The sequence below is a fragment of the Macrosteles quadrilineatus genome, unplaced genomic scaffold, assembly GCF_028750875.1.
Source record: "Macrosteles quadrilineatus isolate MER2022 unplaced genomic scaffold, UCM_ALF_1.0 Scaffold_8__2_contigs__length_117827958, whole genome shotgun sequence".
Taxonomy (NCBI): Eukaryota; Metazoa; Arthropoda; class Insecta; order Hemiptera; family Cicadellidae; genus Macrosteles; species Macrosteles quadrilineatus.
Window position 1 is genome coordinate 50,660,792 of NW_026542601.1, and position 17,745 is coordinate 50,678,536.

A 17,745-nucleotide genomic window follows, 5' to 3' on the forward strand; every position below is an offset into this window, starting at 1 on the left:
TATGGCGTCCAAAAATTTGAAAACATAATAAACCTTACTATTTTCCCTGTAAATTTTCTTCTGAACCTCCAATTTAGACCGAATTTGGTACAAACCTTTGAAACTGTATTATCTATAAACTATTCATGATTTAAGATAAATAATATACAGTAAACGTGTTGTATGAGGTTGAAAATAGGTAAAAATCTGTCTCAAGTTGTTAGTAGTAAATAACTTATTTCAATATTGGTCACTATAGGGAACAAAACATTTTATCTCTAGTCTGTGCTATACCCATGTTGTAAATCCTAAAAAATATATGCAATTTAGCATTTTAATCATTAAATTATTTTACGTGGTGGTGGGATAGTTATAAAAAAACTATGTAATTCTTATGGAAATTCTGAAAATTACCATATCTTGATTGTTAATTCGTACGCTTGGATAATAATTCATCGTGGCCTGTATCGTCTCCACAGCACAGATACAAACACACACATATTTGTCATAAGCGAATTCTGTGTTGGGTCAAGTAATAGAATTTGTTTCAGTACTTATTTTTACGCTCATTCAATTCTTTTATTTTGTAATAGTTCACAAGTAGTTTATAAAAAAAAATTATATGTATCATGTGTACAGGTTTATTTTGGCAATCCTGCTGTTAATCAGATGTTTTTTGACTTCATATGATTCCAATCGTATTGTTGTTCATGTTTACAGTTATTTAGATCAAATTTAGTCTAGTCAAGATATGAAATAAAACCCCTTAACCTTAAAAAAATTGATTTAAAAGATTTTTTGATGGTTTACATTTCCAATAAGTATGTGTAACAATGTACTAAAAGTCTAATAAAATCGGAGTATCGGAAATCGGGTTTTTCAATATGGCCAAAATTTCCAAATTTCACTAAAATATTTCCATAGACAAGCAAGTTTTAACACTTTATTTATTCTCCATAAGAATAACATGGTCATTTTAAATGTACACTTTTTTATTTTCTCCGTGACCGTTAGGCATACAACAACGCTTCTGAATACGAAATTATTTGTTTTTATGATCTCTTCAAAATGGTTTGGAAATGAATTGCAACTTTTTACAGTGAAAAATGGGAAAATCCCATTTTTACCCCGTAAAAAATAGATCTTAAGCATACTCAATTTTTGGGCTTAACCTAGACAAATCTTAAATATACACAAATCATAATACAACAACTTTCTTCAGGGTTATATGTTTTTAGGTCAGTGTCACTAATGTAACCTGGACATTCTAAAATAAAAATATTTTGTCTTATGGTCTGGCAATCTATGGAGGAACGCCCAAAAAATTTAGATTCAGTTCTGAAAATCTAAAAATGCTATAAGAATCATGCTATACTTACTTAGACAAACGATAACTGTAAAAAATCAATTTTCAAAACTACACATTTTGACTGTCTTATCAATAAATATGTACTATAACTAGTGGCCTGTAGGGGCCATAGCCCCTAATTTAGACTACAATAAAAACCATATATAAAAAGACAAATATTCGAAATATGTTTTTAAAATTATCAATTTTATGTTACTTAAAATTAACAGTGTTTCTTTTTTATATCTTGGTTTTCCTTCCGTTGGAGTCGTATATTAGTTGCTCCTGATGTGTCAATGAAATACAATTGTAAAATAAAGATTTAATCAATAACACAACATAACAAATGGAAACGTGCACACGGTTTGTCCATTCATATGAAACTAGAAATAAAATTTATATACATTTATCAATCTCAGCTTCTATGAAAAACTAAAAAAAGGAAACCTTCATGAGATCAAAATTTTTGAATCATTTTCCTACCAAATTAAAAAAGTAAAATAAACCAAAATGATTTCATAAATCTAGTGAATCAACTGCTAAAAAAAGAAAAGAACTATTATTCATTTAAAGAGTTTTTTCAATTAATGTAAAAAAACCATGTTGAGATGCTCTGCTGGAAAAAATAAACAATAAAAACGATTCGATGACCCAAAGTGCCGCACCAGAGATTCTTTTAAGATTTGTTCACTGCAACTACTCTACTAGCTGCAAGAATTCGCAATGCTCCTGCAACAAAGTATGGGTTACCTTGTACTACAGCTTGTGGACTTTACCAGCTTGGAGAACAATGTGACAGTTCGTAAAGTGATCAAAACAGTGAGTGTATAACATGATGAAAATTATGAATTATTATTTGTATGATGCTCTACTACTAACCACAAGAAAGTGTTACTATATTATACTCTTACTAATATTATAAATGTGACAGTTTGTTTGTTTGAAGTTCAATCACGCATTAACTACTGGTCCGATTGGGCTGAAATGTGGCTTTATGATAGCTCAGATTCCCTATTAATACAAGCCTATTCTTATCTCAAAAAATCCTTTCGGGCTAAAAATTTATAGATATTTATTTAAGTAAATAAAATATGTATGTTGAATTTTAGCAAGCTTGTGATCTTTATTTTAAGACCTATTATTGCATTTTTCAAGCAAAAAATAGTCATAAATTAAAATACCCCCGCCGCAGCAAACCTGCACCCTAAGCGAATTTCAATTTGCCTGATTGAATTTACACTAAAATATCACATTAAAAATATCACATTTATTCCCTATTTAAATATCACTACTTTAACTAGTACTTCAGTTTGCTGTGACAGGGAAGGGTAAAAAAGAGTTTTTAGTAAAATGTTAAATAGTTTAGTATAAAACAAATGCATTTTCCAAATTTGATAAAAATATATTCATATGCAGGCTAACTACAACAAGTTTTCTTATTCTCCGTAAAAATAACATAGGAATTTTAAATTTAATTTTTTTTTAAATTTTCTCCGTAACTAGGTATTAGGCCCATGACAACGCTTCATTGTACTAAATTGTTTTTTTTTCTGAGCCCTAAAATGGTTTCAAAATAAATTGCAAAATTTTACGATTTTAGGGTCAAAAATGGGGAAAACCAATTTTTACCCCATAAAACCCCCCATAAACCCCTGTTCCCATGGTCCGATCATGCTGGTTCGCGAACTCGTTCAAATAAATGTATGTTTACATGTTTGTACCAAATTTCATCGAATTCGGATCATTTTTGCTTGAGTTATTGTGCTAACGGACACATTTGACCAAAATATTGGACGCCATCTTGAATTTTGGACTTCCGAGACTCCGATTTCATTAGATTTTTTTTCCTGGAAAATACACATAATTCTAAGTCAAAATAACCAATAAAACAATTTAAAGCAATTTTTTTAGGGTTCTCGTACGGATTGACTCGACTATATCCTAAGTCAACGTCATATGCAGTAAAATGAGGTAGTAAAAGTTATTAAATACTTAACAATATAGAAATATATATAGGCCATCTATGGAGATATGCTGAAACTTCAAACTGGTCTTCATTTTGGATTCCTTAATTTGTTTAAAGTAAAATAACTTATCATGTTAGATTGATTACATTAAATAATAAACCAGCTACATATAACTACATTATTTCCAATAACAATAAAAAAATAAAAAAATAAAAACACGCTTTCATAAGAATCTTTACGTACATAACAAAACAGCTCTGACACCTAATGCTACATAATATTCTATTTGTATAGTTGCGAACTCAAAATGCCTGGTAAAAACAAATTTTTCCTTCAATTTATTCTGTTTTAGTTTTTAACCCGTTCATTTATTTCCGTAAGGTATTAAATAGGTAGTAGTAATTGACTATTTCCAATAAAGGCCAAACTTCAATGCGTAATTGGCCCCATAACCTTCGGTTATCAAACTTCCAATATCAAATTCCAATCTACCTGAACGTTCACATTTGGGAATACTGTAGTTTTTCACTTTTGTGGTTATCATTTTAATATTAATAAATGTTTTATCTTACAGTAAAAGGTGTTTTTTGTCGGTATCCAACTGTATCATGTGCGACTTGTTCCTTTGACTCTTAGTCCTCTCCTCTTCCATCTATCCTTTACTAAGATCAATTAGCCAGTGCATGTTACCCTTTACCATATATTCACTTTTTAAACCCATAAATTATCGTTTTCATGGTATATAATCTTGATTAGGAAGATCGTGAAACGTATTTGATATGATCACGAACACTGTTATATCACAGGTTATTATAATATACTTTAGTGTAATATGGAGCCTAAAATATTCTTGGATTATAAATATTATATAGGCCTATTAAGTATAATATTATAACATACAAATATTATAATAAAACCGATTATTCTAGAAGTTTTAGCTTGAGGAGATAAACTAATTCGTTAGCAATTTCTTGTTAGTTTATAATTAGTGTTGTATCACCATTTAAGTGATATATTGATGGCCTTAAGAAATAAAAAGGTTGACCTACTCATCTTTATCATCAAATGGATGGATGTTGATGTGTTAGATAAGAAATTTACTGTATTAACGAGCTATTGGCTATTCCAAAATGTGCGTTTTTAAGAAATTAACTAATATTGTAACTCGCAGATAAATGTTGTTTTACTCAGATTAACTTTTAAAAAAGGTCAATCTCGTTAAATGTCCTTACAAGACAAACCATGGGTTCTACAATGATGAAATAACAATAGTTTTCCAAGTAACCTACCTTAAGGAATAGCATAACATTATTTTAAATGAAAACAGCATATTTTTCTTTTGGTAAATCTAAAAGATAAATGGAGTACAATACAGGAACGCCCTTTCGCCCATCTATCAAATACAGCACTTCGTTTTCATCGTGCCAAGGGACTGGGTTGAAAACATTCAAAACTTCGAAATATAAGTTTAATATTTATTTAGTAAATTTACGTTATTAAATTTCTTAAAATAAAAAATACGTTACCAAGTCAACACCAAATAATTCTAGATTCACACTTATCTTATTTATATAGAGCCGTTGGATACAGTCAATTTTCTTATGTAATTAAATACCGTAAATTGTAGATAGGCCCTATGTAAATGAAAATGTTATGTATGGGGATGGATGAATAAGAAAACGTGCATGTACTTATTATTTTTTGCAATCTAAGGAAAATTAAAAATAAAATTTAACATGACTGGACTTTGAAGAGTGTCAAAAATTATGTAACGAACAACCCGAAAATATCACGCATCACTGTGAGTGGTAGTTCACTATTTGGAATTGACAAGTTTACAGCCAAATTCTTATTGATTTAATTATGGTTCTTCTTCTGTAATGATTTTTATTTTAAAATATTTTTTGTGGATGATAAGACATGATCCTTTTTTGACATTTTAGTTGTTATTGATAAATGGATAAGATCCGACTGTCGTGTGAATACTACACAAAATTACTTATTAATGTACATATCCATCGAGTATATGTGAAAAAAAACAAAGATGTTATCAAATTTCATTTATTTAGGATTGTATTATAAAATAAGTCCATTCCATACTGGCCCTCAGTATATAGGTAATTTTTTTTTTTGTAATCTCAGCTGAACTGGGGTATTTTGCCATTAATCTGCTACACTAGATTCCTATAAACACAGTTTTGTTGAAGGAACAAATATGAACTTTTTGGACAGTCAACAAAATTTAAATAGCTTAACTATAAAGGTGAATAAACGAAAAAGCAATATAAGTATTAAATATTCTGTTTTGTGTTAAATTAATCAAGGAAATTTAGAATTTAATAAGCCACCTTCTTAATACCTCAAGTTGAAGCAAGTCCTCTATAAATAACGAAAACAAAATGATAAATTATTAGAAAAATATTTACACATTACATTTATCTAATAAACAATACAAAAGGAGTCCGATAAATAATATATTTTTATATTAATACACACACATATAGAATAAAATAGAAAGAACATAAAACATAAAGAATAGAATAAATATAGATACTATAAATGTAAAGTAAAATTCAACATTAATAACTAAGTGCCCAAGTAAACATATTTATTAGGATATTTAATGTCTAGTATCAGCACTAAGCACATTTTTTAAGTGAACAAAAAGTTAAAATAAATTATGTAAATTAATAAATAAATTGTGATATAAAAATTAATTGCTTTTTATATGATTGTGTCTTCATTGGTTCATTTACTATATATATGATATGTGTGTATTTCTTTTTATTCATGTTTTCTCAATTTTGCTTGTTTCAAAATTGTATTATTTAATATTGGTATCATTGTGTTTAAGATATTAGATTTGTTGTTTTTATAGTTCATAATATTAATATCAATTTCTTCCTTTTATATCTTTTTTTCAATTTGTAATATTGTTACATTTTCTTCAATAGTAGGCTAGTTTATTTATGTTTGGAATTTAGAAGGCCTAGTTGATTTGCAAAGTTTGACTTCATCGATTCTTTTCTTCGATTTATGCGCTTGTGTGTGTTCATTGAATCTAACTTTAAAATTTCTATAGGTTTGTCCGATGTAGTAGTTGTCACAGTCAGTGGATTTAATTTTGTAGATAGCAGATGCATATGTATTATATATATATAAATATATATAATATATATAAATATATATTATATATATATTTCCCATTTCCATGAGTTATATTGTGAGGTTTATAGAAATGCCAATGTTTTTTGGCTGTATATGCCTAAAAACAGCATAAGCTAAATCCAATTCAGTCCCAACCAAAAATGAAATAAAATATTTATCCCTCTCTGGGCGTATTCCATGACACCTCTCTCATGTTATTGGATCGGGTTTGATGTCAATGAGATTTGGGCGGAAGTCACGTCAAATATGTCTTTGAAACTGATATTAGCTTTATCTCACGGTATTAGAATATTATTTCGGATTTACTCTACAGCTTCTTTGTTACTTACTATATTATATTGTTATAAACACAAATACATAATTTCAAATCAATCTAGTATACATGAATTAACATTTAAAATATTTTAAAACACAGTACCAGTTTTATAATTAATTTTAACGCAATGGCAGAAAGCATTTCATTGCTAACTTTGCACATTTCATATGCCACACGGAGATGGAAGTACTGTCCTCAATACACATTGATCGGCGATTTTTACCTACATTTCCTGGATCATGCACAATCAACATTGTTAACCATATAGAGGAATGTTGAAATGCAAATATTACTGTTTTACCATCAGGATTTTTAACCGGTTATTCACTCTTCAACTGTGTATTTCTCAAAATATTATTTGACAAAATTGAATTTCAATTGTAATGTACGACACATCACAATTTACTTTGTGAATATAGAGTCGGAAGATAATATTGAACTTTAAAATAGTATAATCATATATCCGACTGCATGTTTCTTTGGTATAAAGGTCACTCAAATTGAAAAAAAGATATTTAAGTCATTCTGTGTTATCCTACAATGGAACTCATAGTAACAAGGATAAATTGTGTAACAATTTGACTTGTTACCTTTTATACACTAATTATATCACCGCAAAACATGGTAGCTCAAAATATATTTCCGATGACTGAAAATTTTAATTCTATTTGTGTAGTGAAATTTGTTACATAATGGATAACCAATGAACACTATACAATGTGATTTATTTAATTCCAATGCATTATTAAGTTCTGTTTTCTCACTCCAACGCTTTAAAGCGTCAGAAAAACATGAGTGTTCGTTTATTCCTTGATACAGTTACGTAGGTTCAATATAGAACCAATAGTTGGAAACATTTAATGGCCTCTCTCTCTCTCTCTCTCTCACTCTTATATATATCTTTTATAAGAAAGAATAAAAGGATCGGGAATCGTCTTATAACAACTAAGAAACTTTAGTCTGCTTACAGTGTATGGCTTCGAAATAAACCTACTTGGACTCAATAAGTTTTAGTTGGTTATAGTTTAGTATATATTTATGAAAAAAACATTTGGATATGCTTACACCAAATGTGCATTTGCATATTACAATTTAAAATTTAAAAACATTCGAACCAGATGTTTTTGAGAAGCTTTAGCTCAGTCTTTTATATTGTTTTTCAAATAAAAATATTCCTAGAACATTCAACTACAATAGTTTTATACAGTTAAACATTATTAATCAAATTTTACCATTATTTTACCATGGCATCGTGTCAATACATATGCGTTTAAAGAGTATATAACTTAAAGTAAGCTAATACATCCCATATTTTAATCAAATCTGAAATATTTCAATTTCTTTTTGAAAAAAAATCATTAAAAATACACATTTAAGTATTTTTAAAACTTTTTTTTACCTCTTTTGGCACTTTCTTGTTAAAGGGAACATTCATTATTATCATTATTATCCTTGATTTATTTTCAATATATCGATATTCTTGTTTTACTTCACGATTGGTATTCTTTTTGTTTTAATAGCATTGCATTTAAATTACTAATTAAGAACTAACCTTGTTTAGGCAAAAATAATAGCCTATATGTTGGATTAGGAAATGAAACTATTCTAAACTAACCTAACATAACTAACCAAACTTGCTGTATAGGCTAAGTTACCGTTTCAAAATTATGTTTGATAACAGAAAAGGCAAATGGGGAATAGGCTATCAAACGGAATTTTGAAATTTTACAGCAAGTTTGGTTGGTTAGGTTAGTTTAGAACAGTTTAATTTCAATATAATATTTTTTTATTGTTTGTTGATACTAAAAAATATTTATTTACTGTAGCCTTATCGTAGTTGTCAGCAGATATATTCAATTAGTTACTATCAATATATCGGATGGAAAACAAAAATATCGATATATCGAAAATAGATCATCGATAATAATGACATGTTCCCATTAACTTAACAGGAAAGTACCCATCTTTTATTAAATGAACTGACACTTGACTTAGTTAGGTATAAAAATAGATATTTCTTAACAATTCTCAATGAAAATAAATGTAACTAAACTACTTAAAAACAATATTATCTTTTTTTATGCTCTAGTAATAATCATACGTTTCCCTACGTTCAACATAAGGTTACCCTTAATGTAAATAGTTACTTTTTGTTTACGAAATATTATTTTATTTCACATAGGCTACGTTTAAGTAGAATAAAGACATCACGAATTGAGTAACGAGCTCCTCCAAGTGGGCTCATACAGATAAACCACTATTCATTAAATACAATACGCAATCAAGGCATACAATGATAGAGATACCAAAAGGGGATGGCTGTGAAGAGGCTGCTTGTTTTAACAAGTATATGCTTACTATATTTTTAGACGATATGGCTGTGCTTCAACTGTTAATACACGTCTATTTATTATTATTTATTAATTATCTCTACTTACATATTACTAAGCAAGCATTCTTTTGTGGATGCTTAGGCCTACTTCGCACAAAAAATGTACAATTTTACATTTTCTAAGAAGAAATAATTGCAAAGATACAATTTTGCGAACCAAGTACCAAACATTATTACTTAAAAATTATATGTGTTGATTTTTTCAGCGAAGCTTGTTGGAGCAGACACAAGCAAATAAAGATTAGAAACGGATATAAAGTTTTTCGTACTTTTTCTAATTTCTCCTTTGCATGTTAACGGTTTATCACAATTTTCGAATGGCTTATCATTAGAGGTATATACCTTAAGGCATTAATCATTAAGTAATTATAATGATTAAAAGTCATATATATATGTTAATGTAATATAAATATGTTTTTATTTGCTCTTAATTTCGTCTACTCGAATAGGTATATCACATCTGAAAATTCCTCCATTTTATCGGTTAAAGTTATATTTTTTAATAAGAAAGATTAATTTTTTGGCCTTAAAATTCAATTTTGTTACTTGTATTTTATTACTTATACTCCTTATTTACAAAGAAGCATATTGTTTAAAGTACCATTAAAAATGGGGTTGTTTTTTTATTACTTTGCTTTTAACATTATTTATTAGCGAATTTCCCATATAGGGAATATTAATTCTGAAACCGTTTTAGAACGCTATTGAGATGGTGATTTTTACTAAACTTGATGTAATAAAAACCTATCTATAAAATTAAAACTTAAATATTAAATATATTTACTATGTTTATAAAATAGATATTATATTTTACTCTGAATGAAATGATTTATATAATGCAATAACACTGAAAAATACATTAGGTTTATAGTTTTCTGTGTAAGGAAACAAAAACTAAGCTATTAAGCTTAGTTTTTTTTTTAAATTTCTTTCCTCAACAAATTCCCACGTTTTGATACCCATGTGGCGTACCTATTTGTTGATGAACCACAATTCAATTGGAACAATATGCAATCTACCTAGACAAAAGCGGTGATATCAAAGGACGAGCTCTTAATGACTTCTCTGTTATTCATATAGATTAGTTTTTGGTTACGAGGATTCGATTTAGTTATTGTATATGCTAGTTAATAAAAAAGTACACAGCTCTTTTTACGATTTGACGAGGATATGATGTGAATAATGTTGCTAAACCGTACATATTGATGTCAAGCAAGTGAGATAGTACGATTTCCTATTCGGTACCTCATTATTGCTTTACATATAAAGAGTATAAGAATGTCGGTTATTGTAAACTAATTTAATAAATTGTTATGTGATTGATTGCACGTACAACACACATATAAATTTCTTACATTCCCATGTTTTACTTACATTTTAGCAAGTGCAAGTACCATTTAAAACGTAATGTGCATGGACTGTTCTAGATTGAATTATATATTATTGAATTTGTTAAAGTTAAAAATACGTTTCCATCGAAATATAAAGAAGAGCTGGATCTTTAAAGATAAAGAAACGTCTGAAGTAAATTTGCTTGGTAGGTTTGATATGAAATTGGCTCGTATCTGCCATAATCGTTTGTCTCTCTTTTAACAACCTCATGAACAAGATACTCTGACGAAAACATGAACCTCGCATTTCCAATTATTTATAATCCATCATGTAATTTTTCTAATTTGTAATTTCTGTATATTTGTATATGGTTAGATTGATTTATTGATTTTATTAAGTTAGATTGATCAGTATCAAACATAACTTACATCTTCGGTTCTTGAAATAATATTCAGATCAACATCATGCATAAAATATTTTTTAAAGCATGAATGTATTAATAATGAACACGAATGTTTATTTTACAAGTAAGAGATTTGCAGTAATTTTTATAAAACACCATAAACCACTTTAAATATTTTTGGACATTATTTTTTTTAGTTTTTAATGTTTTTATTTCAACATTTTCATTTCCTTGTATATAGTATTTATTGTATAAGAAATCAATTATTATTATGAAGAATTTGGTAACGGAAATACTTACATATTGATCTTATTTGTTGACAAATATTTTCTCATAATTTTACACCTGTTATTCAGTATTTCCACACGATTTGTTACATAATTAATTTTTTAAGCTAACTAGCCTCAAAATAGCTATATAATTACCCTAGCCATACCATTGATGTAGACTGTAGGTGTGCATATGTTGTATATATTAGTTTTGAACCAGGTAATATCCCAGTGGTTTTGATAAATAGTAAAATTTACTATTACAACTAACTTTCACACTAACATTATTTTACGAGTGAATAATTGTGTTAGTATCTAAACTCCATTGCAAAACTAAACAAGACCATTACCTATACTTGAATAAAATATAAATTAGTTACTCAAAGAATAGCCCTCTTCCATATTAGGATAAACTTCATATTTGTATACGTCACGAACAATGTTGGTAATTAATTTAATTTTATATGTTTCAGATGATAAAGCAAAGCACTGTAGATGGAAAGTTTTAAATAAAAAAAGCACCTTAAGTAAACACAAGGATTATATATTTGTTTTATATTTTTTTGATCGTACGAATTTTCAAAAATTCCTTAAATCATATCACTGTCAGTGAGGTTCTGAGGATCTACTCTTAAATTGTCACTCCGATAGAATTGAGGGTTTCCTGTGTCATCCTCTTTTTTTAACTGAAACGCACTTTTATCACACAAGTCTTAATTCTATCAGGGAGGACTTCTTGGACTTCTTGGGGTCATCAAAGCGTAAATAAAAATGCTTATTACCCTAATAGACTTTAGATGAGTCCATAGAAACTTTCAATTCGTGACCACTTAAATGTGTTACATATAGTTTTGTATTTATTTTTGTAATACTCTTTGGATAGTAAAAGCATAGAAACTAACGAAACATGACATTTTAATTTAATAAGTAAATTGGTTGAATTGTTTAGAGATGATTGCAATAAAAACATTAAATATATTTTCTCTGTATGTAAAATTGTACAGAGACCGCTCCTGTAAACATGTTACTTTCAGACAAATACTCTGATACTGTCACTTTGACAAGATGTCAAGGTTTCTTTTGTAAGGCGTTGCCAACAAAAATTTGTGTTTGTTATGATGGTTTATCAGTTTTATAATTTGTCATTTGAGACTGCAAATATAAGTAGATTTATGCTACTGGTAAGTAAATCTATTAAATCGTAGGATAAACTGTAAATGAAAAATGTTGTTGTGTCCAGGTATGGGTTTATTCCTCCCACCAACCAATACATTTTTATTCGAATTAAAAACAATAGTAACAACGTATTTCTCAGTAAAAATGAATCTTAGCATATTTGAATCTGCATTTTAACGTGTACCACAAGCATAATTTTTTTTTGTATTTTAACAGATTGTTAAAGATTTGGTAAAATTGGTGATTGAGTAACTTGGTTGATATTTTGAGCCATTTGCAAGATAACTGGAATAGCCAGTTACGTGATTCTATAAACGATAAACAAGCCTTAGGCAAATGAAACTCATTTGTTTGTAGCACAAGAGATAGGCTTCTGCTCTGACATTGCTATCCGTGTGGATAAATGACATTTATATTCGATAAATTCAAAATGAGATGTATAGAAAGTTATTTATTGTTCAAGTGGAGACAATTAATTATTTCAAAAGCCTTTGGTGGTAAATTAAAACTAAATAGGTACCCTTTATCATAATTCTTAACGTTCTAGCCAACCTTTATAAGGTAGGCCTTACACCTCTTGCGTTTGAGATTGACACGAATGAAGGGTAAAATTATTTTTGATCTGAGCCTAATAATTTTTTTTTATTTTGTAGTTTTTTATATATGGTAAAAAATATTTAAGTTTTCTTACAGAAATGCAAGGTATATTTATTGGTAAAAACCTAAATGTCAATAGCGTATTAAGCTTAAAAATACGTACAATAACAGTTTTTATGTCTTGCTTTGTAATTATTTTAAATCGTTTAAAATGCACAATTAATATCATATCCAATCAGTTCACATTCGTCCAAGATCTGAAATATTCTTGCTTATGGTTAGGTAGCCTAATTGACTTATTTTTAGAAGAATTAAAGCAAAACTAGTTTATATTCATGCCCTTCTTATTCGTCAGTCAAACGCCATATACTCGTATCTAAAGAGTCGACAGATGATGTTGTTCCATTACACCAAAACCACAATGTATTTTCCATCCTCACAGCGCTATTCTCCATACCGTTTTGCTATAAAATGTTACGAGGGTAGAAATGTTCGTAAAGTCATTGTTCAGCAAAATCTAGTTTTCTATAATGAACATAGTCTATATTGGCTTCCCTTGTAGCAAAAAATGTAACCAAAATAAAATGCTATCGGAATAATAAATTAATAAGCTGATGATATATTTGTTAGTACATTTTTTACGACAATTAAATAGTAATACCTATGATCGTCATATTAACGGGTAGATTTTTTATATTCAAGATTTATTAAACGACAGTAAAAAAATTTACTATATATTTTTGGAAAAACTGTTAAAGCTATGAGCTATATGTTTTCCTTTTATAGTGTTTGCGGAGGTACAGGTGATGATCGTCCACAATAAAGAAAAATTGGTACTAATCAAGACAAGTTAAATTGACAAAGAACATCCTCACAAACTCACAAAAAATTTTTTTTTATATTGTATATTTATTTTTATTTTTTAGAACGAAATTCGAATTCCCACGTTGCTCACGAAATTCTTTATTTCATGACCTGTGAACAAATTAACATTTCGATACATACCTATGCAGTTTCCTCTTATAAGAGTTACTGAGCACACAATAGATTAATTTCGTTTGATATAGTTAAATTTATATTGTTTCAATTTCCTAGATTTAAATTTCAAAAGTATATTTGAGCATTTGCTTAGGCTTGGGTGGTTTTTTTTTTAAAGAAAACCTAAGTAAATCAGAGATAACAGCTCTACATTCGCATACGTCATAAAATACAGCACCACATTTCAAACTCGACATGGATCAGAATGGTTCGCATTCATCACTAAGGAAATAGGATCGTTCAGAGCTTTCAACTATAATATTTTTTCCCAAATCTATTCATGCAAAATCTCTCTGTGTGTATGTGTGACTAATTTTGTCATGGTTATTAGTGGAATGGCGTTTATTTGAGCATAGTCTTTTACTATTTGAAGAAACTCTCAATATTTATGATTTTTTTCATTCAAGAAAATGATGTTGACATAGTTTTTACAGCCTTGCGAGACTTTAAAACTTAAGTCTTAAACAAAATGCCAGTATTGTTTAAATTAAAAAAAAACACCCTCTGGCAGGAAAATACATTAAAAAAGATTTTTTAGAATATGGAAAATAGTTTTTAAAGTAGGCCTAAAACGTTTGTTTATTTACCGATGATACAACAATGTTGTAGGAAGAGAAACCCATCACATAAATAACAAATAATGTCTTCGAGTTTCCTCAAAGCCATTAAATACAGGAAAAGTCCTTCGCATTAATTCCCGAGCAACACTAGCCAATCCTGTAATTTCTTATCACACTGATCACCATTATCGCTGGTTAGATATTCATTTACATATTTCTACAAACACCCCTACACCCGAAAACAATTAGCAAAAGCTGACAACTACAAACTCTATAATTAATTACTATGAATATCAATGATAAACGTATTTTGTTTTATATCCAGCGAACACGGCTGTTTTAGCACATTTATTGCTGGTTTACTGTAGTTGGAGGCACGGGTCCATGCACCTAGACTGTCCATGCATCTAGACTGATGAAGGCTACGTTTGTTAAGGAGAATAAAAAATATTATTAGAATATTTCGGGAAGTAAAAAAAAAGATGTGCAAGATTTTATTTTGACAAGTAAATAGCGTAAAGAGATAGGTAATATATATCTTATCACACAATCTGCAAATTTCTTTTCAACCTTCACTTATCCAACGTTGGCTTAGCATAGACTTGCAGCAAACAAAGCAAAAGCATAACTGGGTCTTTTTAAATAGATTTAGTGTCAAAAATAGTCATATTGGGCCCCAGTGGTAAAATATACTGTTAAAGCTTTTCCATTTAGTAACAAGATGCTTACTAAGCAGCATTTAAAGACACACATTAAGCATAATCTTTGACTACGTGGTTCAAGTGTTAACTAAGTTCTAGATGTAAATTACATGCAGGTGAAATAAGCCTACCGTGAACGTGTTAAGCATGCTTAGTCAATCTACGAGACAACAAATGGATAAACCGTAACTGTAAAACTAGCCTATGTAATAACAAATATATTATTCTTGTTCAGATCTTGATAGAGTTGATGATAAATGAAACACGAAACATTGCAAAATTACGTTTAATACAAACGTTTTCAAACAAAGATAAATTAATGAAAATTTTAAAAAGAACAAAACAAATAAGTATGAACTGTTAACAAATGGTTGAACTTTGAGAACATATGATTGAGTACGGATCAGAGAAAATAATAATAAAATCAGGAAATTAACACTCAGCTGAGTTGAGTCACGTTTTTACTATCATAAATTTAAACCAAAGGGGAACTTTGTTTTCAGTACCAACTGTTGAGCCAATTCAGAATTTCTTAAGACCAGTTGGTTGCATTTAGGGTTTTGACGTGAATTTACTTTTTGAGGGGTTTTAAGGGTATAACCGCCTTCATAATTTTGGTTGTGGTGAGCGGCATGATTATAAATTGGTTTTCTTTTGTCTTCATGTACCACATTAAAACGATGGCCTTTCGTTCGAACTAATAAGGAGTTTGAAGCCTGGCCAATGTATTCTTTTGGACAATGTTTACACGATAGTTGATAAATCACATTGTGAGATTCACAAGTTGATCCAACGACAATCGGATAAACCTTGTTTGTAACTTTGCTATCAAATTCAGTTGTACTACTTATAATTTTGCAAATACCACATCGGGGCTTGTGGCATGGTTCACAGCCGTGTTTAGAATTGTTTGAAGGCCATAAAAACAAATAGAATTGATAAAAAGTAGAATTAATAACAAACAAATATGTCCAATCTTAAATTAGATACACAGCTTTACTAAACAAATTAAAACATCTCGAATTTGCTGTACAAGTTTCTCAATGGTCAACGGGATTGAGTTACATGACAAAGTTGTAGTTAATTGGGTCTTCACAAGCTGTAACGAGCTTGAGGTCATAGGGTCATACTTTACCACGCAAAAGTCATATAAACTCGCTTTGTGAATTTTGAAACTTTACCTTAAAGTATTTTAGGAGGACAATATCAGTTTACCACATGGTTAATAAGGTAAACTTGAACTACTTGTCCAATGTTTTATTCCTAGTTATTTTCGTAACAGCCAAATATCAACTTTAGTAAAAACTAAATTCAATGGTTTTAATCATTGTCATATACTAACGTATTTTCCTTTTTTCAGACCAGTTACAAAAGGAAAAAAGAGACAGTTTAACTAGTAAGTATTATTTATCTTTTACTTAAATTTACTTCTTAATTGATTGGTAACTTTAAAGACAAGCAAACAGTGTGATAGTTTGAATTGCAAGTGATTTGCAGGTAACTATGAGAGGTAATTAATGCTGAACATTACAAGAAACTGCAGCTAAGATACCCTTATCCTTACTCTGCACAATGTGGAATATATAGACTTTGTCACACGATTGAACAAAATTTTATTTTCAAGTCACAAAACCAAAAAAAGCCTGATTAAAAATCCGTCCATGTAGCGTATTATGACAGTGGTTGGTAAACCAACAAAAATTACAAATTATTTATAATACACTCTCTTTCCCTATGAACCTTTTACGGCCCTGTTATTTTTATTCAAGTTTTGTTCTAAAAACAGTAAAAAAACCCTCTTTTTACGATCTAAATTTCGATATAGGCCTACAATCATTGGCCTACGAATCCTTAACCACTCGAGGATATATTAATGTTAATACAGTAAAGGTTATAACAATGTGAGTATAAAATAATCGACCAAAATAAAAAAACCGATTATAAATCTTTACGGCATAGCTAGTGTTTTTTATAACTAAATTAAACTAAAAATTGGTTTCCTAACGACTTTTGTACTTGCCATTAGCTTGAACGGTTATGAAATGAGTTATAGTGATATTTATATATTTATTTTAATGGCAAGTTTTAAATGATTAAATTTTTATATTTAAAACGTTTATATAATTCACGAAAATAGTATCTAGTCCTCGGCCAATTCAATAATATCATGGACAATGATAGTTCCTAGAATAATAATTTAACCAAGCTCCAGAATATGTAATTAATTGATATCCAATACTTCCAATGATGTGGAAATAATTTGCTTTCACATTCAATTATTACTTTACGTATATTTGTGGCAGGTAAAGCTATTCATTCACTGAAATGGCTTTATCCCATTTGAAATTCCTATTTTACTAATTTTATTTTTATCTTAAAGTTCACAACGAATAAAATCTCCCTAAATAGGATTTTAAATATATATTTTTATTTGCTACTACTGAAAGTTAAAGATTCAGTTAACTGTTAAAATTTTAGTTCTTTATAAATGTGAAGTTG